We start from the raw sequence: 27,671 nt of genomic DNA on the forward strand, positions 1-27,671 counted from the left end.
GTGGAGATCTGCGTGTGCTGTTTGATGTTGGACTAGTTGGAATTCTACAATTTAGACTGTAGATTTCTTTTGGGTTTTCCCAGAACTTCGCAAAGGTGTGACATGCATGATTTTTTTATGTTATAACATATTAACCTTGGAAAAGTTCGACTAGGAGGGGTTGAAGAGGGGACGCCAAGCCTTGAGGGGTCCTGAAATGAAATGCAAATGAAAAAAAGGTAAATTTGGGCGCCATGTGAATTTGAATTTGAGCCTCCAAAATCTATCAATAAGAGTGTTGAGCTCTCATTTGGTTTATGCTTGATGAATGATAATGTTATACTGCCGAAATGGTGCCAGAATTGAGCTTCGAAGTTGAGAGCTTCCTAGCAACCATCAGTTTCGTGCTTGAAAGACAGTACCTAGCTGATTATTTGTGACAATCTTTCATCTAGAGAGATAGATGTAATGTCCCCTTCTCGTTGATGACCTCCCAGTCGTCCATTAGCCTATTCCTGAGACCCGTAGGCTAAGTGGAATGAAGAATGAGGGTCCAGCATTGATGAGGCGAGAACTTACTATTTTTAGTAAGTTAGGGAATGGCTATTTTGGTGATACTGTCCTACTGAGCTCTCCATGCTTTGTCACTGGGCGCGAAGATCATGCTTTTCAGAGCATTAGTTTATGACTTACTATTTTTAGTAAGTGGCAATATGGCATAATTCTATTTCTGGCAATGGACAAGGTCCTGATCCTGCAGCAGTTCAGTAGTCTTCCTGGCTCAGTTTCATCCTGATTTTAACAGTAATCAGTACAAGAGTCATATGTGACACAATTAAATATTATTTCCTTATCCTAAGGTTTAATATTTAATTAATTTAATCAATTACTACTGATTTATTGAATTTGGGATTAATGCCTAATATCTCCTAAGTGCTAGGCGAAATTTATGTCTAAGAAGGTGGCGTCAAAATTATTACGGGAGATATTATTTTATTTTCATCTCTAATGTTTGCCAAGTGAAATATCATGGTCCTTGCTTTTTGGCGTGAGGATTGACTTGTGGGATGGCACCACTCTTGGGGTCCACGTGAGGTGGAATGAAATGCAAATGGAGAAAGTTGAGTTTGAAGCAATTTGCATTTGGATTTGGTGGTGTGAAGTTATAAATAAGAGCCTTGGGCTCCCATTCTGGTTATCTTGAAAATTTGCAATGTTTAGCTACCGGGTTGGCGACAGAACTTTTGAGGCTTCGGAGTGCCTCTCCCTAGTGCTTCCCAGTTTCGTACTTGAAACATAGTACCTAGCTGTGTGCTGTAATCTACTATATTCTCAGAGCATGTCTTAGTCTTTTTTGGTGTTGGAGCGATTTTGGGAACTTGCTGGTTTGCCTGTGGCTGAAGTGCATTTTCGATCACACCTCTCTGCTGAAGCGACTGACCGTTATGGGTATTGGCTCTTTCATCCTTCCCGGTAATGGCGATATACACTATAAGTTTGTGGCATCTATAGTTAAGCTTTGAATTTTCTAGACAAAATCGAAAATCCTAAGCTAGGCGTGGGTTTCTGATTTGCATTGGGATGCGTGCAAAATCAACAAGGGAGTTATGATATCATGTCTTTGGTTGGTTGTCATTGCAATTAGTCTAGTGTGGGTTTGGGACTGATTTTGGGTGATTTGGATGTGTATTGAGAGAGTTGTGAGCTTTTTAGAGTTTTCTTAGGCTACTGGTTTTGCAATTCCAGCCTGCAGATTTGATATTATTAGAAATTCATGTTCTTATTGGGATAATCAGCATTACTCTCTTCTCATATCTTCTATTTTTGTAAGGTTAAGTAGTAGTACTACTAACCAGTTCTATTTTGTAATTCTCATCCCACTGAAAAGTGGAAGAGGCTGACTTGCCGCCTATTATCAAGCAAATTGTAATTTCAGTCCTCCCACTGCATCATAAGTGGTCGAGTGATATCTAAGTGTAATGGTCCTCCCGCTGCATAAGTGGTCGAGTTGAGATTGTTATGTAATTGCACTACTCCCGCTAAAATATTGCGGTTGAGTGATTCATACTTTTGTGTATCTCGCTTGGCTGGTTCATCGCCAAGTTTTCTTGCTTTCCCGCGGAAGGGGTTGGCTTGCCGCCCAAGCATTGCTTTGTTTTCAGTTAATTAAGCTAATGATCCCCTCAACACTATATGCTCTCACCTTCCAACATTGGGCACTTGGTGATCAGATGCACTTGGTGATCAGAAAGTGGAAGGGTTACTTTCCCAGCATGTTTCAGTTTATGGTTTTTAACCTTAACGGGTTATTTTCTTGTTGATGACTATTGTTGGCCTTAAAAGTAAAAAATAAATAACTGGGATATTACAATAGATTTGCTGATCGAAGAGATTGAGAGATTTTCAGTTTTGGTGTGTTGGGTGTGTTTCCAGCTTGCTGTTTTTGGAGTGGCTATAGGTGATTTTCAGTCATATCTTCCTGCTCGAGTGACTATTTGTTCTGGGTAATAGCTCGTTGGAAGCCTCTCTATTGGGGGATTCATCATCTGGAGGCTCGTGTCAAGGGGTTTGGTGTGCATTTTTCTCTTGCTGATCGAACTTCCTTGTGGGCCGTACGTTTCCAGCCAGACCTAGGGCAGCGTGCAATATTTGCAATGGTGATTTGATGAGGTTGTTGAGCTGGGGGTCTGATCGCCTATCCTCTAGCATTCATTTGCCGCCAGTTTGGAGCTGTTTGGTGGAGTTTTGAGTGAGTTGTGTGCATTTCATTGTTGCTGGTTCATTTTTGCTGTTGCTGATAGTTTCATTTCAGTTTTAATTGTGTATTTGGGTTGCAATTTTAGTGTTATCCATTGTAATCTCCAATAGAACTTTTGTTCTATTAGAGTTGATAATTCTCTTGTTCTGACAGTAGTTGCAGACTTGCAGTATTCATTATTGTAAGATTGTTTCAGTAGTACTGATCAATCCCTTTGTTGCAATTTACTTGTATCCCCCACTGCATAAGTGGAAGACGTTGGCCATGCCGCCTATCTTTGTTTGTAATGTTGTCCTCCCGTTGAATAAGCAGTGGAGTTGATAGTAATCTTCATTTCCAGTCCTCCCACTGCATAAGTGGTAGAGTGATTGTTGTTTCAGTTGTTTGGTTTGTTCCTGGCCAGTTTACCACTAGGAATTTTCAGAATTTCCGTCACCTGCTGTATAAGTGGAAGGGGTTGGCTTGCCGCCCAAGTATTGTCATAATTTTCAGTATTTTGCAACTAATGATCCCCTCAACACTATATGCTCTCACTTTTTGCAGTTTTCAAAATTATTGTATTTTTATTGCTAACCCTAACGGGTCCTTGTGTTGTAAACTGCTAAATTTCAAAAAAAATTGTGGGGATATTATAGTGGTATCAAAGTTGGTTGTCCTGCCAGCCTGTGTAGTCAAAGATTCCCATGAGTGACAGAGACATAAGATACTACAACAAAGAGCAGAAAAGACAACAATATCAGATTCCGCCTAGAAGAGACATTTTCAAAGGTTCTGAGAAACAAAGAGATAGCAGTTGATTTAGCTGATTCAGTTGATACCATGGCAGAGAGAACATCAAATTATAAAGGGACCGCAGAGAGAACTGAAAAGAAGTTTGATACCATGTTGGACATGATGTCCCAGTTGTTGGCAAAACTAAATCAGAATGCTGGTGGTATTCCTAATCAAAACACACATGGAAATAATGCCAGCACCTCTAATAACTCTGGAGGAAATGGGAATGGAAGTAACCAGAGTAGTGTTGACGTGTATTTTGTACACTATCAAACACAGAATAAAATACCTAAAGGTACCTTATCCTCTCTTGCGTAAAGCCTCTGATTGCTGAAGATATCGCGAAAAAGGATCAATCAGGATGACTCCAAGGTTCTTCGATGTAGGATCTCTACGTGTGGATAAGCTCTCTGTGGTATGATGTGATTTGCTGGAATCACAAGGGGACTTACACTTGATGCCTGAACTTCTGATTTGCTTTGAATATTGCTGGAACACAGGCTCTCACTAGCTTTGATTTGGGAAAAAAAAAGGGGAAAAAGATGAGGGCAAGGAAAGGATCTAATCCTAACACTAAGAATGTAAGAGCAATGAATGATCTTTGATGGAATTCTAACTAAGTCTTGTTTTGACATCCCAGGACCATCTCCACAAGGTTAGTGCGATCTTCAAAGGAAAGCTTTATGATGTTCAAATCATCATTGCAGGAATAGACACCATCAGGCTGATGCATATCAATGAAGAAGCGATAATTGAAGTTAAGCTTAAGCTGAATGATTCCAGTTGACTACACAAGGCAAGTCTGCAATCAACAAACTGCTAGTAGTATGGATGTACGAATTTCACCATCAATCAAACACATTTCTTCCACTCATCTAATAACATAAAATCAAACATGAGAAGTATAGAGACCATGCAAATTGTTGAATCGACCCATAAATTTCACCATTTCTTCAATGAAGTTTCACAAGTCTTTTACAACAACCTCTTGGCAACAATCTTTGCCTTCTCTCTCTACTCTACTCTAATTGCTATTCTATCAACTGCTAATCACCTTCTAACTACTCTCTATCTATCTTCTAACTGCTTCCAACTATATCTCTTCTCTATCCTTTTACAAAATGAAGAGTCGGGGTTTATATAGTACCCATAATACAATTCGATGGCTGAGATCAATTCGAGATCAATGGCCAAGATTTTACAATGAAAACCCTAATTAGGGTTTGTTACAACCATTACATAACATTTAATGCTCGACCAATGAAATAATTGTATTGCTTGGACACATGTCCTCTATAGAAAAATCGACCAATGGATAGCCAGGGTAGGTACATCGAAGTTTGTGCCACCTTCCATGAGTTAGGTACATTAAATTTGGACATGCTGAGGTGGACCACACTGACTGGAGAAGTGATGACTAGGATGCCACCTCGTCTGACACTTGTAACTTGGTAAATATTCAACTTGATGTTGTTGAGAAGCTAGGTTTAATTAATTCATCTGGAACTATCTGTTTCTTCAACGAACCCTTGTTCTAACTTCTTGTGTCCTTGATGTACAGGATGATTGATGTACCTCGCCCAAGAATGCTGGATTGGAGAAGTCGCCCTTGTTGATGTTTGATCGAAGAAGGTCGTCCTTGTCGATGCTAGGCTGGAGGAGGTCGCCCTTGTCCTTGCTTGATCGTCCTTGATGAGAACCTGCCGACTTGTAGATCCTCCGGGCTTTGGAGTCGCCATCTTGATACCTACACAACATTTCAAAATTAGTAATATATCTTGAAATCTAAAAATTAAACTTTAAAAGGAAGATTCAAGATTTTAATTAGGAAACTTCATGATAAATCTTGAGTTATCATTTCCTAATTAACTATGCAATTTTCAAAACTTGAAGTTCAAAATTCAAAATTTCAACATTGGGACTAGGATGATCTTGCCATACCTCCACTTGAGAATTAATTCTAAAAAAAGATGCAAAAATAAGGTGAATTTGCTAGGCAAAATGTAGATCAAGACTCCCTTTAGCAAAATGCGCCTCCTTTAGTCTTCACAAGCATCAACTCCACCACCTTAAGTCTTCAACACTTAAGGAAAATTTGCTCCAAATAGGCCAGCTTTCGCATTTCTTCTTTGCCCTCCAAATCGCACTTTGAAATAATGAGTGAATGATTTGGATAATGAAAAAACACCCCCCAAATATATAGAGCGCTCACCATTTCATTTCCCATAGGCCGACTTGACAAAATAAGCCAAAAAATAAAATATAAAAAACACTAAGAAGAAGGCCGACTTGATAAATAAAGACAAAATAATGCCTTGTGCGCTCAACTTTTAATTTTTTATTTCACAAAAATTAATTTTAAATGCCTTTATAATAGAAATTCGATTTTTTGAGGCCCAAAATTAATTTATTAAATGCCAATTTAATTAATTTTTTCAAATATTTCGAAGTCGATGATTTTGGCATTTCATGCGATTTGGAGGATATTAACGCCCAAGTAGAAAATAGTGAATGCCAATAACTTTGCTCTGGTCCCTTGGAGAGGGACAGGAGCGCTCTTGCATTTTAAACCTTGTATTCCTTGCTTTTACGTTCAAAACCTCATCCTTGGCATCCAAAATGGCATTGTTATTTGGAACTTTGAGTTTAATTGACTTGATCTTTAGAAGGAGTGTGCCTTAGGACATTTTCGCCCTGGTCCCTTGGTGAGGGACAGGAGCGATTTTCTACTTTTGTCCTTGATCTTTATCTTTTAAATTGCCAATTCATGTTGTGGGGGTAAGCAATGATCCCCATTGTTCATTCTATGCATGCTTAACTCGTTTCCTCAAGGCAAAATAGGCTCTCCCAAGATTTTCGCCCTGGTCCTCCAGTGAAGGATAGGAGCGATTATTGTCTTTTGGGTTGATTCCCTCCTTTGTGGTCCACTCAAGTTATATTCAACGGACAAAACACGCCTCCCTTGACCTCTTCAAATCGTAAAATCACTTTAATCTTGCAAGGATAATGCAAATTTTGAAATTCAAGCTCCGGTCCTTCAGTGAGGGACAGGAGCGAATTTTGTCTTCTAGGCCAAAATGCTTCACTTTTCACCATGAAATGTCTTTGCTAGGGAAGATTTCACCTTACTTCATGCTATGAATAAAAGTTAATGTCCAAAAAAGGTCTAAAATTGTGCATATAAAGAAAAGCGCTCTGGTCCTTCAGTGAGGGATAGGAGCACTTTTGATCTTCTAGGCAAAAACTTCATCATTTCATTGTTTTTAATCAAATCTGGATGTTCTATCACGTTCATTTCGTCCTCCACCATGCCTTTGATGTTCCAATTTGACCAAACAAGGTCAGGAATGACTCAAATAAGCCTTTTCGCCCTGGACCCTTGGTGAGGGACAGGAGCGTTTTGCCTTGGTCCCTTGGAGAGGGACAGGAGCGAAATTCGCTCTAGATCCTCAGTGAAGGACAGGAGCGAAATTTGACTTTTTGAACTCTCTATCAAGATAATTTTTATGGAATATAACATTTAAGTATAAGTGACATTTCCTTCTATCTTTCCTCTTTCTTATACTTAAATGTTATATTCCATAAAAATTATCCTGATAGAGAGTTCAAAAAGTCAAATTTCGCTCCTGTCCTTCACTGAGGATCCAGAGCGAATTTCGCTCCTATCCCTCTCCAAGGGACCAAGGCAAAACGCTCCTGTCCCTCACCAAGGGTCCAGGGCGAAAAGGCTTATTTGAGTCATTCCTGACCTTTCCTTCTATATGGAATATAACTTAAAGTATAAGTGGGAAATGTCACTTATACTTTAAGTTATATTCCATATATACTTTCAGGATGTTTGAGAGTGGTTTCAGACCTCCAGGAGTTATATTGCAAAATCTAGTTTTTTGAGGTTTTTCAGTTTCCAGACTTAGTCAAATTTCAGGATCAGGACATTCCAGATTTAGCCAAATTTTAGGATCAGGACTTTCCTCCAGCAGGACCTGCTATCCTATTGATCTCCCCGACAGCACTCAAAATGCAAAGGCTAACTAACAAAACCCTAAAAGACCAAAAAAACAAACCCTAAAAAGCAAAAAAGCAAGGGTCCCCATTTGCAATGGGGCGATGTGTGAAAACGTCACAACAAGTAGCAACAATGGTGGAACCCTCGTTGGGTCTGTTTCAAGACCTTTGCAACCCATCTTCCTTCCTAAGGAAGCACCGCCACCTGAAGTTGAGGTTCCAATGGCCGATGAGATGAGAGCAATCTACATGGAGTATGCCTCGCTTCCGGCAGAGATTCAGAACATTCTTACCCTTGATCAATACATGAACCAAAAGAAGAGAAGGGATGGGAGATATGACAACCATTATTCTGCTCCGAGAGACTGTCAACAAGCTCTTGGAAAGGTGACTCTAGCTTCATTTTGATGGGAGTAATAAGTGTTTGGCTAGAGCATGGGTTCAGAAGTTGGACAACTATTTGTCCTTGAGGCCAATGCCAGAGGAAGACGCCATCAATTTTGCTACCTTGGACTTGGATGGGGCTGCTCACGAGTGGTGGTATCAAGGTTTGGTTACCCTTGGCCATAGCTCGATTAATACCTATAATGAGTTCACCAACAAGCTCATTGAAGGATTTGATACTCAGGATCCTGAGGTGAAATTTCGAGAGCTTGCACAACTCAAACAACAGGGCTCTTTAGACACTTACATAACAGAGTTTCAAAGCCTTTCAATTATGGTTAGCGGTATTTCTGAGAAGAGGTTAGTGGTCCTATTCATTGAAGGACTTGAAGAACCTTTGAAAGGATGAGTTAAAGCCTTTGATCCGCCCACCTTGGCTAGAGCAATCAGGAAATCTAGGAGCATGGAGTTGGCTGCCCCTAAGTCTAAAGTTTAGTCCAAGCCCTTCCCCTATCGAAAGGACAAGAAGAAATTTTCCACTCAGTCCAAGAAGATTCCTCCTCGGATGGATGATGAGCTCCGCTAAGAGCTCCGAAGGAAGAATTTATGTTACTGATGCAAAGAACCATGGGCCCCGGGTCATAGGTGTCATGGAAAGAGCAATGCACGTCAACTGGAATTCTATTCTGCTGATCGATCAGATTCTGAAATTTCAGAACAGCAGACTGACATGGAGGAGAGTGAGTATGAAGGGGTTCCAGAAGGGCATGAAAGTGATCAAGATAATGGGGGAATAGTTGCCCAACTCTCGAGCTTTCACAAGAATGAGTCATTCAGAGTTCGAGGAGCATTGGGAGAGCATCGACTTGTTGCTCTAATTACATCGGAGCAACTCACAACTTCATTAATGCTAGAATTGTTGCAAAGAGAGGCCTTGTCACTGATGAAGTTGAAGACTTTAAGGTCATGGTGGTTGACGGGTCAACCATTTGTTGCAAACGGATGGTTTCCAATATGTCTATGAGGTTGCATAACTACGAAGTCAAGGATGACTTCTATGTTGTTAACATTGGAGGAACAGATGATGTGGTCCTTGGCATATAGTGGATGCGTTCTCTTGGAGAGATCACTCTAAACTTGCAAACCATGGAGTTAAAATTCATGTCTGAAGGAAAGAGGGTAGTTTTGAGAGGGATTTCAAATGGAGGCCCTCATATTGTGTCACTAAAAAGGATGGAAAAGCTGATTCGCCATGGACAAGTTGAGTGGGCAGCGAAGTGTGTGATTATGCCATCTGACCTTGTTGAAGTGAAGAGACAATATCCTTCAGATATTCAGGAGCTAAGAAAAAAAGAAGCAAAGTTTTTGAGGATTTACCACTTGGGAGACCTCTTGATAGGGGATCTGAACACATCATTGAGTTGGAGGAAGGAGCAAAACCAGTTATTACCACTCCATACCGGTATCCTAAGAAGCAGAAAGATGAGATAGAGAAGGCCGTCAAGGAACTCTTGGACATGGGGTTCATTCGTCCAAGTAAGAGCCCATTTGCTTCAACGATGGTTTTGGTTAGGAAGAAAGATGGGACCATGCGCATGTGTGTAGATTATCGAGCACTAAATCAAAAAACTATCAAGAATCGGTACCCCATTCCTCGGATTGACGAACTCATTGATGAGCTACATGGAGCGGTTTTCTTCTCAAAAATTGATCTTAGATCGGGTTACTATCAGATTTGCATGAGGGAGTCAGATATTGAGAAGACTACATTCAGGTGCCACTTTGGGCATTTTGAATTTCTAGTCATGCCCTTTGGCTTGACTAACACTCCTGCAACACTCTAGTCTTGCATGAATAAGATCTTCTAGAAGCAGCTAAGAAAGTTTGTGCTGATATTTTTTGATGACATCCTCATCTTCAACAAGACTTGGGAAGAGCACTTGCAGCACTCAGATGAAGTGCTCAGTATACTGGAGTTAGAATCCATGTTTGCTAAGGAGTCCAAATGTGAATTTGGAATGAGAGAACTACTTTACCTTGGTCACATCATCAGTGCAGAGGGAGTCAAGGTTGACCCCGAAAAGATCAAGGCTATTGTTGATTGGCCTCCACCTCAAAACTTGACTCATCTGAAGGGGTTCTTGGGTCTATGTGGGTTCTACAGGAGGTTCGTGAAGGGTTACTCACAGCTTGTTGCCCCCCTCACTGACCTCACTAAAAAGGAAGCAATCAGCTGGTCAGAAAAGGCACAAGGAGTGTTTGACAAGTTTAAGGAGATTAAGAGTTCATGCCCTGTTTTGGCTATACCCGAGATCACCAAGCCCTTTGAATTGTAATGTGATGCATCAGGAGTCGGTGCTATTTTGATGCAAGAGAAGCATCCAATAGCGTTTGAGAGCAGGAAGTTACATGGAGCTGAGAAGTCTTACTCTATCTATGACAAGGAAATGCTTGCAATCTGTAATGTCCCCATTTTTGGAGTTGTAATGTCCCTATTTTTTGAGTAAGAATAATTAATTAATTTAATTAGTTGTCCAAATTATTGATATTTCTTATGGATAGCTTAATTAATTATTTTGATTAATAATATTAAGTTAATTATTTTGATTAATAATATTAAGTTAATTATTTATAAAATTATCAAATAAATTAAAATATTAAAAGATGTCTTTATATTTAATTAATTTAATAAAGTGACTTAATATCATAAAGTCACTTAAGTGAAATAATATTATTTCTAGAAGCTTCCGGATGATGGATCGAAAAGTATAAAAGGAGGTTTAGCTCAGCTTCTAATCAACCAGGAATTGATATTTTGTATTGATTGAGTTTTGTAGAGCCAAGGGTTTCTGCATATCTATGTCTTTGGAAACGAAAAACTCCCATTGATAGCATAACTGAGGTGGTGAAAGATCCTCCGAAGGGTTGCATTGTGGTGGAAGATACTCCAGTCTTTCACATAGGGCTTATTGAGCTTTGTTACAGCATCCAAGGAGTTTGGTTTGGTATGGAGCCTTTATTTGTGGGTTGATTGATTTCAGTTTTGGCATCCATTGATTGAGGGTAGAATAGGTGCTCCATTTAGAAAAAATTTGGAGGTGATTTTGTAAAGTTTGGAGGTGGTTCTCAGATTTATACAGGTATGCCATGAAGGTTGATCAGATCACATGAGACTCACATTTATTTTCATTGCATTTGATAGAAGGGACAAATCGTTCTGGGTATTTGACCAATCATTTTCCCCAGACTAGACCATCATTTCCATCATGTTTTTAAGGCTTTCCTAAGTTTGAAGGTGACATGAACAGTGGTTGTGAATAGTGTCGTTGCTACAGTGGTCGTGAGCAATGTTGTCGCTACAGTGGTCATGAACAGTACTGCTACAGTATATGGTAGATTCTGATCAGATTTAAATCTGCTTAGCAATCCCAGGTTCCCTTCATTATATCTTCATGTTATTGCATTGTAATTGTTTTGAGTATAAATCTGAAACACATTTGTATGGGCATTGTAGGCATTGTAATCTGATTTTATATCAGCAAACTACCATTTTTTCAAAAGTCTGAAATATAATTGAATTTTGCATGACAAGTATTTGTAAAAGTACCAGTCTGTTGTAGGTGTTCATTTCTTGCATTGGATTCATGTATATGCATCTGAAAAAACACAAAACTATTGCATGTTCATCCTAGAAGGCTGTCTTAATCGTTTGCAAGCAATTACACCATTGCCCATTGGAGTTAGTAATATTAAAGCACGTCTAAAGTCATATGCTAAGTTAAACTGCATAACACGCAGAATTATACAGCTGTCCAAAACCCCATAACATGCAGGTTATACAGTCTGAAAACTAGAACAGCAGGTTATCAGACAATTGTTTATTAATATTCCCTACACTTTCAGTCATATAACAGAAGGGGATATTACACAATCATGCATCCATTAGCCAAGTTTAGACAATACTTGGTCGAGAGTAAATTTGTTGTTAAAACAAATCATAATCATCTCAAGCATTTCATGCATCAAAAAGATTTGAATGAGAGACAACAGAAGTGGGTGAGTAAGCTGTAGGCTTATGACTTTGGCATCGAGTATGTTAAAGGAAAGAATAACAATGTGGCTGATGCTATTTCTAGAAGACCTCATTTGAGCTCATTGTATGAGCTTATGGCTGATTTGAGGGACTTGTTGCTTGCTGATTATGCTAAAAATCAGTTTGCAACCACCATCATAGAGGGTACTTTTCATGATGAAAAGTACAAATTGGTGGATGGCCTAATATTGTACAAGGGAAGAATTCTTCTAGTCCCTGAATTCAAGTTGAAAGGGAAGATTTTACAAACTTTTCATGACATCCCCCTTGCTGGTCACCAAGGTTTTTTCAAGACATACAAACAAATCCGAGAAAGAGTCTCTTGGAAAGGGTTGAAGAATGATGTCTTGAGGTACATCAAGGTGTGCCGCACCTGTTAGATGAACAAGGATGAGCATACTGCATCCGCTGGTTTGTTGCAACCACTACCTATTCCCAATCACAAATGGGAAAGTATCTCGATGGACTTCGCCACCGAGTTGCCTAGGGCTAATGGCAAGGATTGTATCTATGTGGTGGTGGACAGATTGACTAAATTTGCTTATTTCTTTGCCATTACCAGCTCATTTACAGCAGCTCAGGTTGCTGATGTATTCTTTCATGAGGTGTTTAAACTGCATGGGCTGCCTAAAAACATTGTGACAGGGACAGCAAGTTCTTGAGCACTTTTTGGCAGGATGTCTTCAGGTTGTGCAGCACAGTGCTTACTCCAAGCACGAGTTATCAATCGCAAACTAATGGGCAAACAAAAATTGTGAACAAATGGTTTGAAGGCTATCTCAGAAACTATGCTCACTTTTTGGCAGGATGTCTTCAGGTTGTGCAGCACAGTGCTTACTCCAAGCACGAGTTATCAATCGCAGACTAATGGGCAAACAAAAATTGTGAACAAATGGTTTGAAGGCTATCTCAAAAACTATGTCTCGAAGCAGCAGGAAGCATGGGTGAGATGGCTATATTTGGGAGAATATTGTGACAATTCCTCCTATCATATGTCCATCAGGATGTCCCCTTTCATGTCACTGTATGGTTACGAAGCTCCCAACTTTGCTGATTTGATGTTTGATGATAGCAAAGCCCCTCAAGTGAGGGACATGGTGCAACAGTGTCAGGATATTTTGAAGGCTTTGAAGAACAACCTCTAGATTGCACAGAATCAACAAAAGATGTGCGCTAATCAACGACGTGTAGAGTTCTCATTTGAGGTTGGAGACATGGTCTATCTTAGACTTCAGCCTTTTAGACAGTCCACTCTCAAGAAGAGTGGAGCAGAGAAGCTCAAGCCGCGTTTCTATTGTCCATTCAGAGTCATCAGAAGGGTCAGTGCTATGGCTTATGAGTTGGAGCTACCAGCGAGTAGCAAAGTGCATAATGTCTTCCACGTGTCTCACCTCAAGAAGGCACTTGGGCACAATGTTGTGGCCTCTCAGATTTGCCTCCCTTGGATGAGGAGGGACAGTTGGTGTTAATTCTAGAAGAGATCATTGATTTTAGGGAACGCTCCTTAAGAAGAAGGACAATCAAGGAGTATTTGGTGAAGTGGAAGAACTTACCTGTGGAGGATGCCACTTGGGAGAGTGAGGAGATTCTACAGCATCTTGGCTTGCGATTGCTTGTGGCCAAGCAATCTTGGGAAGACCAGGCTGTAATGTCCCCTTCTTACTGATGAGAAGTTCAGTTGGCCATTAGCCTATTTCGGAGACCCGTAGGCTAACTGGAAGCAAAAATTAGGGTTTCCAACTTTTGTGGAGATGTGTGTGTGTTGTTTGATATTGGACTAGTTGGAATTCTACAATTCAGACTGTAGATTTCTTCTGGGTTTTCTGAGAGCTTCGCAAAGGTGTAACATGCATTCTATTTGGGGAAGTTTTCTGAACTTACTATTTTTAGTAAGTTGATGGCAGTCATCAAGGTTTCTGGGTTTTCTGAGCTCATCTATAGGGTGCGAAGAGCAATTTTTTTGTTGTTTTTAGGACTTACTATTTTTAGTAATTGCTATATCAAGCAGTGCTATTCTTAGCAGTTCAGTGCAGAGCTCCAACCTAGTTCAATTTTGATGGTTTTACTATTAGTACTTCAGTTTCTGGCTCAATTTGGCATTAATCAATTGTTGAATTAAAGGTGATTTATTATATATTATTACCTTAGCCTAAGGTTTTAATATTTAATTTATGTGGAGGAACGACTTAGGAAGGGAAATATATATTTTTTATCCTAAGTCTAATTTTATTTCCCAAGTGAGGTGGCGCCAAGCTGAAAAATATTTCACGCTTTATGATGTTTTTATGTTATAACATATCGACCTTGGAAAAGTTCAACTAGGAGGGGTTGAAGAGGGGATGCCAAGCCTTGAGGGGTCATGAAATGAAATGCAAGTGAAAAAAAGGTCAATTTGGGCACCGTGTGAATTTGAATTTGAGCCTCCAAAATCTATAAATAAGAGTGTTGAGCTCTCATTTGGTTTATGCTTAATGACTGATAATGTTATGCTGCCAGAATGGTGCCAGAATTGAGCTTCAACGTTGAGAGCTTCCTAGCAACTATTAGTTTCATGCTTGAAAGATAGTACCTAGCTGATTATTTGTGACTATCTTTCATCCAAAGAGATAGATTGTGCTGATCGAAGAGATTGAGAGATTTTCAGTTTTGGTGTGTTGGGTGTGTTTCCAGTTTGCTGTTTTTGGAGTGGTTGTAGGTGATTTTCAGTCATATCTTCCTGCTCGAGTGACTGTTTGTTCTGGGTAATAGATTGTTGAAAGCCTCTCTGTTGGTCGATTCATCATCTGGAGGCTCGTGTCAAGTGGTTTGGTGTGCACTTTTCTCTTGCTGATCGAACTTCCCTATTGGCCGTACATTTCCAGCCAACCCTAGGGCAGCGTGCAGCATTTTCAGTGGTGATTTGATGGGGTTGTTGAGCTAGGGGTCTAATCGCCTATCCTCTAGCATTCATTTGCCGCCAGTTTGGAGTTGTTTGGTGGAGTTTTGAGTGAGTTGTGTGAATTTCATTGTTGCTGGTTCGTTTTTGGTGAAGCTGATAGTTTCATTTCATATTTGATTAAGTGTGTATTTGGGTTGCAATTTAGGTGTTATCCATTGTAATCTCGAGTAGAACTTTTCTTCTATTAGAGTTGATAATTCTCTTGTTCTGACAGTAGTTGCAAGATTCATTATTGTAAGATTATTTCAGTAGTACTGATCAATCCCTTTGCTGCAATTTACTTGTATCCCCCACTGCATAAGTGGAAGAGGTTGACCATGCCACCTATCTTTGTTTGTAATATTGTCCTCGTGCTGAATAAGCAGTGAGTTGATAGTAATCTTTATTTCCAGTCCTCTCGCTGCATAAGCGGTAGAGTGATTGTTGTTTCAGTTGTTTGGTTTGTTCTGGTTGGTTTACCGCCAGGAAGTTTCAGAATTTCCATCCCCTGCTGTATAAGCGGAAGGGGCTGGCTTGCTGCCCAAGTATTGTAATAATTTTCCGTATTTTGCAACTAACGATCCCCTCAACATTGTATGCTCTCACCTTCCCAGATTGGGCACTTGGTGATCAGAAAGTGGAAGGGTTGCAATTTTCAGAATTATTGTATTTTTGTTGCTAACCCTAATGGGTCCTTGTGTTGTAAATTGCTAAATTTGAAAAAAAAATTGTGGGGATATTACACCTCCCCCACATTAATTGTTCGGGGATGTAATATCATCCAATAAGTTCTTGAGTTTATTTTGATGTGTAGAGTTAAAAAGGCAAGCTTGTCAATCGAGACATCCCTAAAACACCTTGTTGCCTCCCACCACTACATATAGGTGGGAACTTGTATGAGACACCCCTACAGATGTAGGAGATGTTTCAAGCATATCCCTCTCTGCAAGGGGTGTTAGGGAGATGTCTTGACATTCAAGAGATGGTCGAAGGATACCTAAATGTCCCCTAACTGTCTTGGAGATTTTGGAGAAACTCGATGATGCCCAAAGAAATAAATATATTTTCTAAATTAAAAAAACTAAAGAAATAAGCCTAACCATAAAGTGTAAGCAAAGCCCATCAACACCTTGCACACTTAAAACATATTTTATATGGTATACCCCACCTTCAATTGAAATCACTTGCAAGTTTCAACACTTTGCCATTTGCATTGACCAAGAGCAAGAGGAAAATGATCAGGATGAGGAAAAGGGAGACTTCAACATCTCCAGCAATCAATCATTCATCAAGACTTCCAAGTACAAGGTAAGACTTCACAAGTTCACACTCAAATCATTGTTTGGGAGTAGTTTCACTTTTTTAAATTTACTTTCAGCATTGCAATAAAAATGTCAAATTTTCACTGTTCAATGTTGAAATAAATAGAATCTAAATGTCAAATATTTCATTGGATTGTTGTTTCAATGTTTCTATTTTTTATCAACTTTTAGAGTTTTAAAAGCTTTTATTTTTGTTTTAAGATTCCAAATTTGACATTTATATATGCAAGTTCTTAGTACTAGGATTCATTAGTTATTAAATGCTATTTTATAGCATTTTATTATTTAATTTTGTAACTGTTATTTCTAGGATTTAAAATTATATTTTCTTAAATGTTTATTTGCACAAGGATCAAGTAAACAATAATTGATTTTCAATGTTCATTCAGCTTCTGTGTATCCTTTGCTTCTATACCTTGTGTGATATAAAGTAAGAAAAATAAAATTAAAATGAAATTGAAAATTGAAAATTCTCATCTAGTCAAATTAGAATTGCATCGTGTATCCTCTGCTTTTGCATTTTGTGTGACCTACAGTAAGAAAAACATTAGTGATATCTTTGTTGATGAACTACTTAATTACATTCCAAATTATCATTAATTATTTATTTTTTACTATTGGACTATAATATCTCATTTAATTTTATTAATATCCCAAAGGGAATATTTTATAATATTTGATCAAGTTTAATTTTTCTTCAACAATTTTTTTTCAATTAACTCCACAAACAAACTGAACATTATTAATTGCTATACAATTAAAGAAAGAAAGAAAGAAACCAATTTTAACATCCACGAGGCTAAGGATAGCCTATGGGACAACATGTCCAATCAAAACCGACTTTTGCAAATCAGTTCGTTGCCTTTGTAAGTTGATGATGAGTGCTCCCAGCTTCTCGATATACTCCTCGCTGAATAAATTATACCACGTGCTAGTGGTTAAGATATTGAAAAACTTATCCCTACTATCTTTGAGTGCATCACACTCTAAGATAAAATGTTTTTCAGTTTCCACATTCCTGGAGTTGCAAAAACTGCAAACCCTTTCTTCCCAAGCCTATTTTGGCAATCATGAAATTATGTGTGCAACAATTATGGAAAATATTTCGTTTGAAATTGCTGTCCTCATTTTTGTTTTCAAAAAAGGACCATTACATAAAAAAGTTGTCAAAAAATGAAAATTTTACTCTATGACACGCTTCCCGAGGTAGAATTTCGCCTTACCCTTTGATTGGACTAATCCTCAGTCCATCCACAAACCACGTTTCAAATTTCATCGCATTATGGGTTCGTTTGCTATGTTTTCCCTTCAATTTCAGGTTTTTTCTCCTTGATTGTAGGTGGGAAATTTTCCTTAAGTTGCAAGTTTTATGTTTTCCTTTGTTTTAGTCTTTGTAGGGAAACTTTTAGTTAATTACAAGTGCACTTTATGAAATTAGAACTTGTAACTTACTTTTTAATTCCCCCTTGATGCTTTTTGGCTTTTTAAGTCATAATAGGAACTTTTTGGATAAGTTACAAGTTAATTTTAAATTATAAATTTAAAAGTCACTTGTAATTCTTTTATAAAGTTTTTTTTAAAGTGTTTTTACTTGTAATAGGGATTTTATTTCCCTATTACATATTTTATTTTCTAAGTCACTTGTAAAGGGAATTTTAAATACCCATTACAAGTTCTTTTTTAAAGTTATTTTATTAAAACTTGTTGAGGGGATTTTATTTTCCTCTTACAAGTTATAATAACTTGTATAACTTGTATTTCTCTCTCAAAAACCCGATTTTGCCTTGTGCAATGAAAAGTAACATTTTAAACTTGTAAATGAGTTTTCAAAACCCGATTTGCTCTAGAATGGAGATAAAGTGACATTTTAAACTTGTAATATGAAAAAAGAAACCCGATTTTCACTATTACATGTAAAATGAAACTTGTTGCATCTCTCCAAGAACCCGACCAGCCAAGGAAGGCGAATTTGTTGAGAGCTTCACCTATTTTTGTGGAAATTTTTTAGGAATAAGGCATTTTGAATTCTTATGTTATTTTCATGCATATTGAAACTCTTTCCATGCCATTTGATGGATTCATTTGCTGGTTTGAAGGTGTGTTAACAGCAACACGTGTTTGCCAAAACACCAAGATTTTGTCCTCCAAAATGCCACGAATCTCTTCTCTCCCATATCGTTTTTACTTCTCAACCCTAGGCGTGGAGATTTAGGGGAGATTTGACCAATTCTTGTGCCATTTTGAAAGGTGTTTTTGCTGCTAAAGACATTTTTCAAAAACGTGGCTAGGGTTTTCAAGTTCGATTTGTTGCTTATTTAAAGGTTTTAAGTCTTCATCACAAGGATTATTGCATTTCCTTGGAAGAGCATTTGGATTGAAGCAAGGTATGTTTTCTTTTCTTTTTGTTTTTATTTCTTGTCTTCTTGTTTTATCTTTCTAATTGTAAATATGTGTTTATGTTGGTTTTGCCCTAAAATCGGTTTTGTGAGAAAGATTTTCCCCCTTGGCAAAGCAAAATTTTACATTGCATTGATCTTCCCCATTGTCCCTCTTTACTTGTATTCGAGATTTTAAATCCCGATTACAAGTAGGATGAAAATAATTGATCTTCCCATGTGATTAGAATATTTTAATCATCTTTTGTTGAAATTCCAAGTTTCAAAGATGAAAAATACCCATTCTTTCAAAAATCGGGTTTTTAGAACCGGATTACATGTTGAAAGTTCTTCCCATTTTCTTGAAAATGTTCTTCCCAAAATCCTTCCATTTTTGTTCATACTCATTGCCTTTATCCGTACATACCATTCACACCATTTCCCACATGTCAAAATCTCATTTTTCACTCATTTCTCCATTTTCCGTTTTACAAGTATACTTGCATTCGGGTTTCAAAAATCCGATTGCATGTTTGTTCTTCCCCAGTTGTATACTTGTAAAACTTTCCCCAAGATCCGAAATTGGTCAAAGTCAAGTTTCCAGTATTCCCATTTATTTCCCATCTTTCTCTCACAAAGTTGTGAAATGCAAGGGCTGGAGTTCTTCCCATTTGAAGAAAGAAAAATGTTAGTTGCAGCTGATTATGATGTTGCTTTAACACTTTTAAGTCTTCATCGCAGCATACCAGGTTGTTCTTGAATGTCAGATTTACCATCATCTCCCATTCCAAAGAAGATGAAGTATAAATATGACAAGTACCAAAACAAACTTTCCCCTTAACAAGTTCCCTCTCCTTTGGATCATATCAAGGATACGAAGATAGGGCATGTTGACATGTCAGAATTCATTAAAAGAGTGGAGGATTCGCAAGATAGTAATATGCAGCGGTTGTTGGACAACCACATTCATCATGCATCTTCTTTTCCAAAGGCTGCCCTAAAACTTGAATTTGTTCTCGCTTGCGCTCACCACTTCGACAAGGAGACGAGAACCATTAAAAATGATAATGGTGAGGCAATAATCCGCTTTGATGTGGATAATATTGAGAAAGTCTTCAAAATACCATCAACACCTATGTATATGGAGATTTCAAAGGATAGTGCAGCTAACTACCATGTCAAGAGGGAAAAGGACTGCAACCGCCACATTAGCAAGTGGATTCATGAACCATGAGCCGCTTTCACAGGGTGGGCTAAGTTGTACCGTTGTGACTTCAAGTGGGAAATTGGAGACATCATTACTCTCCTCAGCAGAATGATGGGTCTTGAGTACTCTAATGTTTTTGAGCCCTGGATGTATCAGTTTACCATGTTCATAAGACAGTCTCATCATATATTATGGGGAGAGATTATCAGTGGCGCTTTGTGTGAACAACTTGCAGCAGTCCCTACTACCATGACATTCTACATGAATTCATACTTGGTGTATTTGCATCACTTAGACATTTCCCTGGTCTTTCTACCAAGGGTGATCGCTCGCTTATACCTGTGTGGGAATACTATGATCAACTGCCCTTAAGACCCAGCTAATTACATTTCAGGAGGGTTCAAGATGCATTCTTTGGTTACTTCATGTGCCAGTTTGACAAGACTCCAAAGAACAGAAGAGTGTCAGATGAAGCATGGGAAAGAGTGAATGAGTATGGTTGCCTGTTCCTTCAATTCCCGACTTTCACTTATATAAGAGTCAGATGCTATAGTGGGTAGCCATACAAGCTTCCTAGATACTCGACTGATAAGATTATTCTTATGGAGTTGGGAAGAAAGTTCATGGCTGTACATGCACATCAATCTATCAAACGTAAGGTTGGGATGGGGATTTCTACAACCAACCCATTAAAGATTGGCCGATACTCCCTTATCACATCCACCAAAGCTAAAGCTATGGAGACCGAGCTGCAGAAGATTAAACTCAAAAGGTTTAAGTCGAGGGGCAGATTTCGACTACCGAGGTATGAAAGAAAAGATCAAAAAGTCCTTCATACATGTGCATCGCATTGAGGACATCTGGGTGGATCTCCATACAGAAATGGAGGTTCTCAAGATGGACTACTGCAGGCTCACCCTTGAGCAAGTTATTGATTTGAACCTGGTGGGCATTCCGCAAGGGATGATTGATGATGGGAATGTGCTTGATCCAGAGTATGTCTCACGAAGGGTTGAGGAAGCCCCACTTCCTACAATCCAATGGTCACATAAAGAATGCACTTCCTTTTGAGAGATTCCAGCCTATCCTAGCTAACACCAACACTTGGCTCAAAGGTAATGGTGTTAGACTCATCAAGATTAAGGTTGGAAAAGAAGATGACTCTACGGGGCCTCTTGGACGTAAGTTTGAGATTTAGATTGACAACAAGGAAGGCGCATCATCTTCAGGCACTAGGATCAAATTGCGGGTTAGTCGGGCAATAGTGCTTCCTCCTGAGGAGGCGACAGTTCATGGAAAAGGAAAATCCCAGATTCACATTCATGTGATTGATCCTGATAATTCGGAGGAAGGACAACAATCCAATGATGCTCCTAAGTCACTGGCTTCGGAGTCACCTCATGAGATTCCCTCCTCAGTTTCCATGGAGCTGCCTATATCTCGTCTTGACATAGTAGTGGATGAGTCTCCTCAGAAAGCCGTTCCTATTTCAGCAATTGAGCCACCTCTTGATCATCAACAAGAGAGTTTGCTGGAAATCTTTGAGGATACTCCTGCATGTATTCATTTGTCAGAGATTGATACCTCTACTTCCGCCTTTGAAGAGTTTATGAGACAATCTTCATGCTCTTTGGTTACCGAGCAAACCATGGATGCCATCCAGACAAATACTCCTCCCAGGGTAACCACGGCTGTTCAAACAGAAACTGCTTCTCCTTTGTCTTCGGTAGCTACTACAGGAGAACTAGTCATTTTACCTCCATGGCTTAGTTCTTTCACTCCCAAGAGGAAGAAGCAGGAAATCTCTCCTGATGTTTTTTATTATCAACAACTTAAGCAATCTAGGCCCAAGGTTGCTAAAAAAGCCAAGACAATCTCAAGGGTAACTGTTGACAGCAACAAGATGAAAGTGGCAGAAATTGTTGAGCCTCTTGCAGATAAGCCACGTGAGGAAATACAAACTGCTGATTTCAAGGTTACAAGGATAGAATTGGGTAAACAAACGCATGAAGTGGTCAAGCATGATCCCCAACAGTCTGTAGCTTCACTAGTACAACAGTATGATGAACTTCTGGTGAAGAAAGATAAGCTAGAAGAGGAGAACAGGCAACTTGTTGCAGTTGTTCATAAAATCACAAAACCTGCTGGTGAAGGGAGTAATCCTTCAAGTTCTTCCGGTTCACAAGATTTGATTCGGGGAGTTGAAAGAGTTGCTCAGAAGGTACAAGCGTTGGATTCTTGGGTGGATCAACTTCATGATCTGTGTGCGCAAGTGCTGAAAGACATATTCCAAATGATGACTAAGTTGGAGACTATTGAAGAAAAATTGAATCATACCTCCGAGACTTTCAAATAGAATTTGGAAAGGGTTGAAGGTAGCTTGACAGTTTGACGCAAGATGCCTTGACAACAGTTGAGTGTTCTTTAGGAGCATGCCATTATTCCTTCCAGGATCATGTACCTGGAATTTGAAGAACTTCTAGAGAACAAAGCCCTTATTCTCAAATCCCTCATTGAAGAGATTGATGACGTGATGAGATTGCGAGTTGAAGTATTCCAAGGTGTTGTTTCTCATTGTGAGAAGGCCTCTTACAATATCATGAGTTAGAATGGAGAGTTGATACCAAAAGAAGAAGTGCTCGTAGATCTACAGATGAAGATTCATAATGAGTGGAGTGAACAATTTTCAGCTACCTCAATTCAAGTTTTGATGAAACATCAAATCTTCTTGCACGAAATCCAGTCCACTTTGGAGAAGAACAATTCTATGCTTCTTCAATGCCATGATACCATTGTAAAGACCATGATTGTTGCCAAGAACACCCACGAGCCGAATCCTGTTGAGCTACGAACGATCATCCAGAAGTTCGAAGGATTCATGTCTTCACATGCTGCAACTTAAGTGTTTTTCAACACTTAGTGAATTGTAATCTCTTAGTTGTAGTTTTTCTTTTGACATGTTTACTTGTGAAGACATTTTGTAAATTGCAAGTCAAGTCATTACTTGCACTTTTGTAATTACAAGTAGACGAGTAACAAGTCAATTTAGAATAGGACTTGTAACTTTGAAAAAGTCATAGTTAGCTATTGAATAAGTCTTGGTGGTTGTAATGTCCCCTTCTCCGAAATGATTAGTTATGTTGGCCGTTAGCCTAGTTCGGAGGTCCGTAGGCTAGTCGGGGGCAGAAATAAGGGTTTCCTATTTTCTAGGAGGATTCTTTGGTGTTTTCAAGGGCTATATGTGGGAGTTTGACAGTTTGGATTCTGAATTCCTTCTAGGTTTTCAGAGAGCTTCAGGATGGTTCGACATGCATCTGCATCGGGTGACTTTTACAAGACTTAATATTTTTAGTAAGTGTGACGACTACTCAGAATGTGGTTAAAATCACTTTGGAAACACTTACTATTTTTAGCAGTATGCTATTTTTAGCAGTTCTATTTTTAGCAAGATGTCAACAGGCTTGTTAAGATGGCTATTTCCGGCAGGTCAGTTTGAGCAGTTGGTCTTCCCTCATTTTTTGGTGCTATTCTTGGCAAGGGTTCCTCAGCTTAGTTCAATGACTATTTCTGGCAGGGCAATTCTCTCAGCTTGTTTCCCCATATCCTTGGAGCTTGTTTTGGCAGGTTCAGTTTTTGATGAAAAATGGTGTTTTAAATTAAATTATAACTTAAAGCAAAGGTTGGACGATTTATTTAAAAGGGGTTGCTTAAGTGTAATGTCCCCTTTTAGGATATCTTGGTATATCGGGACAATTACATCAATTCCTCACACTTACACTATCTATTTTTGTGCAATTGAACTATGTAATGAAGGATAAGAACAATATCACCTACTATTTGTGATATATACAATAATATATATGCTGAAAGTGAATTGATTTGATTTGCACTAAGTGTAATGATCTCTTAGGATCTCTAATGTGTCAAGTATGGCAATATGAATATGCAATGAGATGTGATATTGCCTAAAGCAATATGTATTTTGTGTTCTCTAATATGACTCTTCATACATGCAAATATATAACAAGTAATATCGCTTAAAGCAATATAATTGTTGTTTCTGATATGGATATAATCACTTGCAAAAATTATATGATATGTTGTTTCTAATTTTGGCAATGAATACTTGTAACAATGATGGGGTTGCCTCGGATATAAATCTGATTGGTATATGCACCTGATTATGGGCCTTTGGCCTTCCTCACTTCGAGCTCTTCTAAACTGGAATAAGAAATAAGATATAAACGCAATCCATCATGTTCCATTGAAAGAGATCGATAGTCTTCTTATAGCTTGCAAATTGATAGGGTAGGCTAATACTAAGAGATATGTCCCTTCCGTCTTGTGTCGCTTCATAAGGAAAATGCATCCTTTCATTAAACTAATCGATTGTACACTAAAGATTATTTGTTATTTCATAAATCGCAATCTTAGTGATTAGTATAAGTTTCTTTGATTGCTCCTTATTAATCAATTCCTCAAGCTAAGAGGTAGTAAGTTGATGCCATTCTTATCACAATCCTCTATTAAGGCATCCATTCCATTATTCTATATTCACCGAATGGCGACTTCTGGTCGCAATGATCGTAAACATGGATAGTGGCATGCCTTTGTATTTTGATATCGATGTTTAATTTATAACACTTTCTTCAAGTGTTGATATTCCTTTGACAAGGATCGGCCTCCTCAAGGACCACAATTGGCTGTGCACTACAATACTCCTTAATCTGAAATTAGACAAAACAAAAATTATTTATGCCACCTGTATTAATACTCCATGATGCCCATGGAACAAGGAATAGTTTGTTTGATTATATCGCTCTCTTGTTATACCAAATATAATCATTGTTGGTGCTGAAGATGTCAATGACGACAAATATACGTCTTTGAGATCTGCAGATAAATACTTAGCATCAATGACTCGATTGAGACAACAGAGTATCGTTAATAGTCAGAATATCAAGGATATTGGAGATATATATGCCAGGATACATTAACAATAGCTGATATAAAATATTAACATCGAAAGGTTTGAATTATGTTTGTGTCAAGGTAACTTGGTTGGCACGATGTAAAAAAAGATGGGGACATCACAAAGGCACATGTGGCGGTGACTGTTGGAGTCACCATTCCCTGGTCCACCCGTATCTCCTCTCGGGCGCCTTAATCTACACGCACCGTATTTCCTACAATGCGATCGTTGGGTGCAATACACCCTTGTAATATAATCCAGGTTTAGAGTTGATTTATAAGGTATTGATACATTATAAGAAATTCATATTGTATATTAATATTGGTTCTATTCATGGTATCGTATTAATACGATATTATTCCAAATAATAATTATAATGTATTTCGACAATCAATGTTATATTTTATATTTATTAAATAGCACGTTATATGGTAAGTGTAATATATTCGATATATCTATTTTATGTTTTAATGGTAAAATTTCTTTAATAGTTAATATAATATGAATAATTAAAATATGAACGTTACATTAAAATAAAACAATAATAATAAATAATAATCATAACAAATAATAAATATTAATAATCATATATTAAAGGAAAATCGTGAAGTCTCATAAATGAGACGATTTTCCAATATTATTAAATGTTAATTAATAAATGTTTTAATTATCGTCTTTATTTAATCCCATGTCCAAAGAGGGGTTATGACATTAAGTTATATTGATATATAAGTATTTTCTTTAATTATATATTGGGTGATTTATTGTTGAGGAAAAATACTTTATAAAGTGAAATATTAATACGGTAAGATGGATGCCTTATGGAGAAATAAGTTAATTTTATAATATATTTCACTTATCTACCTTGGATGCCACATTATGATTTTATTGTCATTTTTATAAAAAGTATTTGCTCCTATGAAAAGGTCGATTTGGAGAAAGGAGAAATGAAATGTAATTTCAAAATAATGTGAAGTGAATGTGCATTTGGATTTGGCGTTCATTTGGAGGGAATGTGAATTTGAATTTGAGCCCTCAAAATCTATAAATGAGAGTGTTGAGCTTCTCATTTGGTATCTCAGACAATTTACACTGTTATGCTATCGGATTGACTCCAGACAATCTTCGAGGGTGAATAACTCCTAGGGCTCTTGATAGTTTTCGAGTGTGAGACATCACTCCTAGCTGTGATTGGATCTTTTGAATGTGTGGTTCGATTTTAGTGTACATTTTCAGATTTCCAGTGTGGTGTGGATTTCAGTGTTGCTGATTTTTGGTGTGGCTGTAGCACGTTTTAGCTCATAACTCTTAGTTCGTGTGTCAGATCATTTTGGGTAGTGGCTCGTTCTCTTCCTATGCCACAAGCGATCAAGTTTGTAAGTTTGTAGAGCTTAATGTTGAGTACTTATTTTTTTAAATGCAAATCTTAGTTCTTTCCTAGTCGTACTATGCTGGGCTGCCTGGGAATGCGTGCATAAATTCATTTGGGGGTTTTGGGTGCAGTTTGTTGGTTCTAATCTCATCATTTGTCTTGTATCTCTCATTTGCATCCGTTTGGGGGTAATTTTGTTGAGTGTGAATAGAGTTACGAGCATTTTTGTGAGTTTCTAAGCTGCTGGTCTGTGTGTTTCCAGCACATGGGTTGCATATCAAAATTTGAAAAATTGTTAGTTTGGAGTGTTTCCTTGTGTGGAGTTGGTTTTAGAGTGTGTGGGTTCTTTGGAGTGTGTTTAGAGATAAGTTGAGCGTGTGGGGAGTGATTTAGAAGTGTTTGTGAAGATTTTAATGTTGTTGGTCTGTATTTCCAGCCTGTTGTTCATTCATATCAGATTTAGTTTTGGGGGGTTGAAGCTGGTTTTCAGGTGTGTTAGTCTATGGGTGTGGTGTGAAGAGTCTTGGTAATAAGTTGCAGCTGTTAGTTTGGGTTTTGACATTTGAATATCCATGATGAATCATATTGTAATGCTTGTTAGTAGTACTACCAGCAATTTATTTGAACTCTCTTAGTCCCACTGCATAAGTGGAAGAGGTTGGCCTTGCCGCCTAGTTTGGACAATGATTCTAGTAATTTTGTAATCCATGTTTGCATTGTAAAGCTGATTAGTAGTACTAACAGCTATATACTTGGATTGTTGTTATTTGGCCCATTGCATAAGTGGAAGAGGCTGGCTTGCCACCTTCTTATCTATTGTAATTTTGTCCTCCTGCTGAATAAGCAGTTGAGTTGATTGTAATCTCATTTTCAGTCCTCCCGCTAAATAAGCAGTGGAGTTGATTGCTATTTCATTTCTAGTCCTCCCGCTACGTAAGAGGTAGAGTGATTATTCTTCGGTTCTTGCATCATCCTTGGCTGGTTTACCGCCAAGTGATTTTTAATATTCTCCATATCCCGCTAAAAAGTGGAAGGGGTTGGCTTGCCGCCCAAGCATTGTATTATTTCCAGTTATTTGAAGTTAATGATCCCCTCAACACCGTATGCTCTCACCTTCCCATATTGGGCACTTGGTGATCAGAAAGTGGAAGGATTACAATTTCAACATTATTGTATCTTCATTTCCTAACTTTAACAGGTTCTTGTTGTGATTGTAACTGGAAATAAATTGAAAAAAAATTGTGGGGATATTACAGTGGTTGAGAGAATTTCTCAAGTTAGTTAGGATCCTCCCACCTTTTTCTCAAGACTCCTCTCCTATAAATACTTGAGGGGGTCTATTGTAATCTTTATCTTTTGGAAAGTAAGCAAAAAACTCCGCCAAATTTGCAACAAAGAAGTCTTTGAGCTTTTATGTGTAAATTGAAGAATTGAAAGGAATAGAAGAAAATTACTCAAGTGTTGAGACTTTGTGCTATATTCTTGAGTTTATGTTCAACATTATCTTTCTTGC

General features: G+C 38.2%; 1 protein-coding gene across 3 annotated transcripts in view; it reads right to left on the reverse strand.

Moving 5' to 3' along the window:
* LOC131060460 (protein PTST, chloroplastic) overlaps positions 1-27,671 on the reverse strand; it is a 224,513-nt gene that overhangs the window by 5,044 nt on the left and 191,798 nt on the right. Inside the window, exon 8 of one of the 3 annotated variants that reach the window (XR_009110367.2) lies at positions 5,087-5,258. The exons of the other annotated variants lie outside the window; for them this stretch is intronic. The gene's annotated coding sequence lies outside the window, so the exon portion shown is untranslated. The remainder of the gene's footprint in view (positions 1-5,086; positions 5,259-27,671) is intronic. 3 annotated transcript variants of the gene reach the window in all.

Source organism: Cryptomeria japonica, chromosome 5 (assembly GCF_030272615.1).
Source record: "Cryptomeria japonica chromosome 5, Sugi_1.0, whole genome shotgun sequence".
NCBI lineage: Eukaryota > Viridiplantae > Streptophyta > Pinopsida > Cupressales > Cupressaceae > Cryptomeria > Cryptomeria japonica.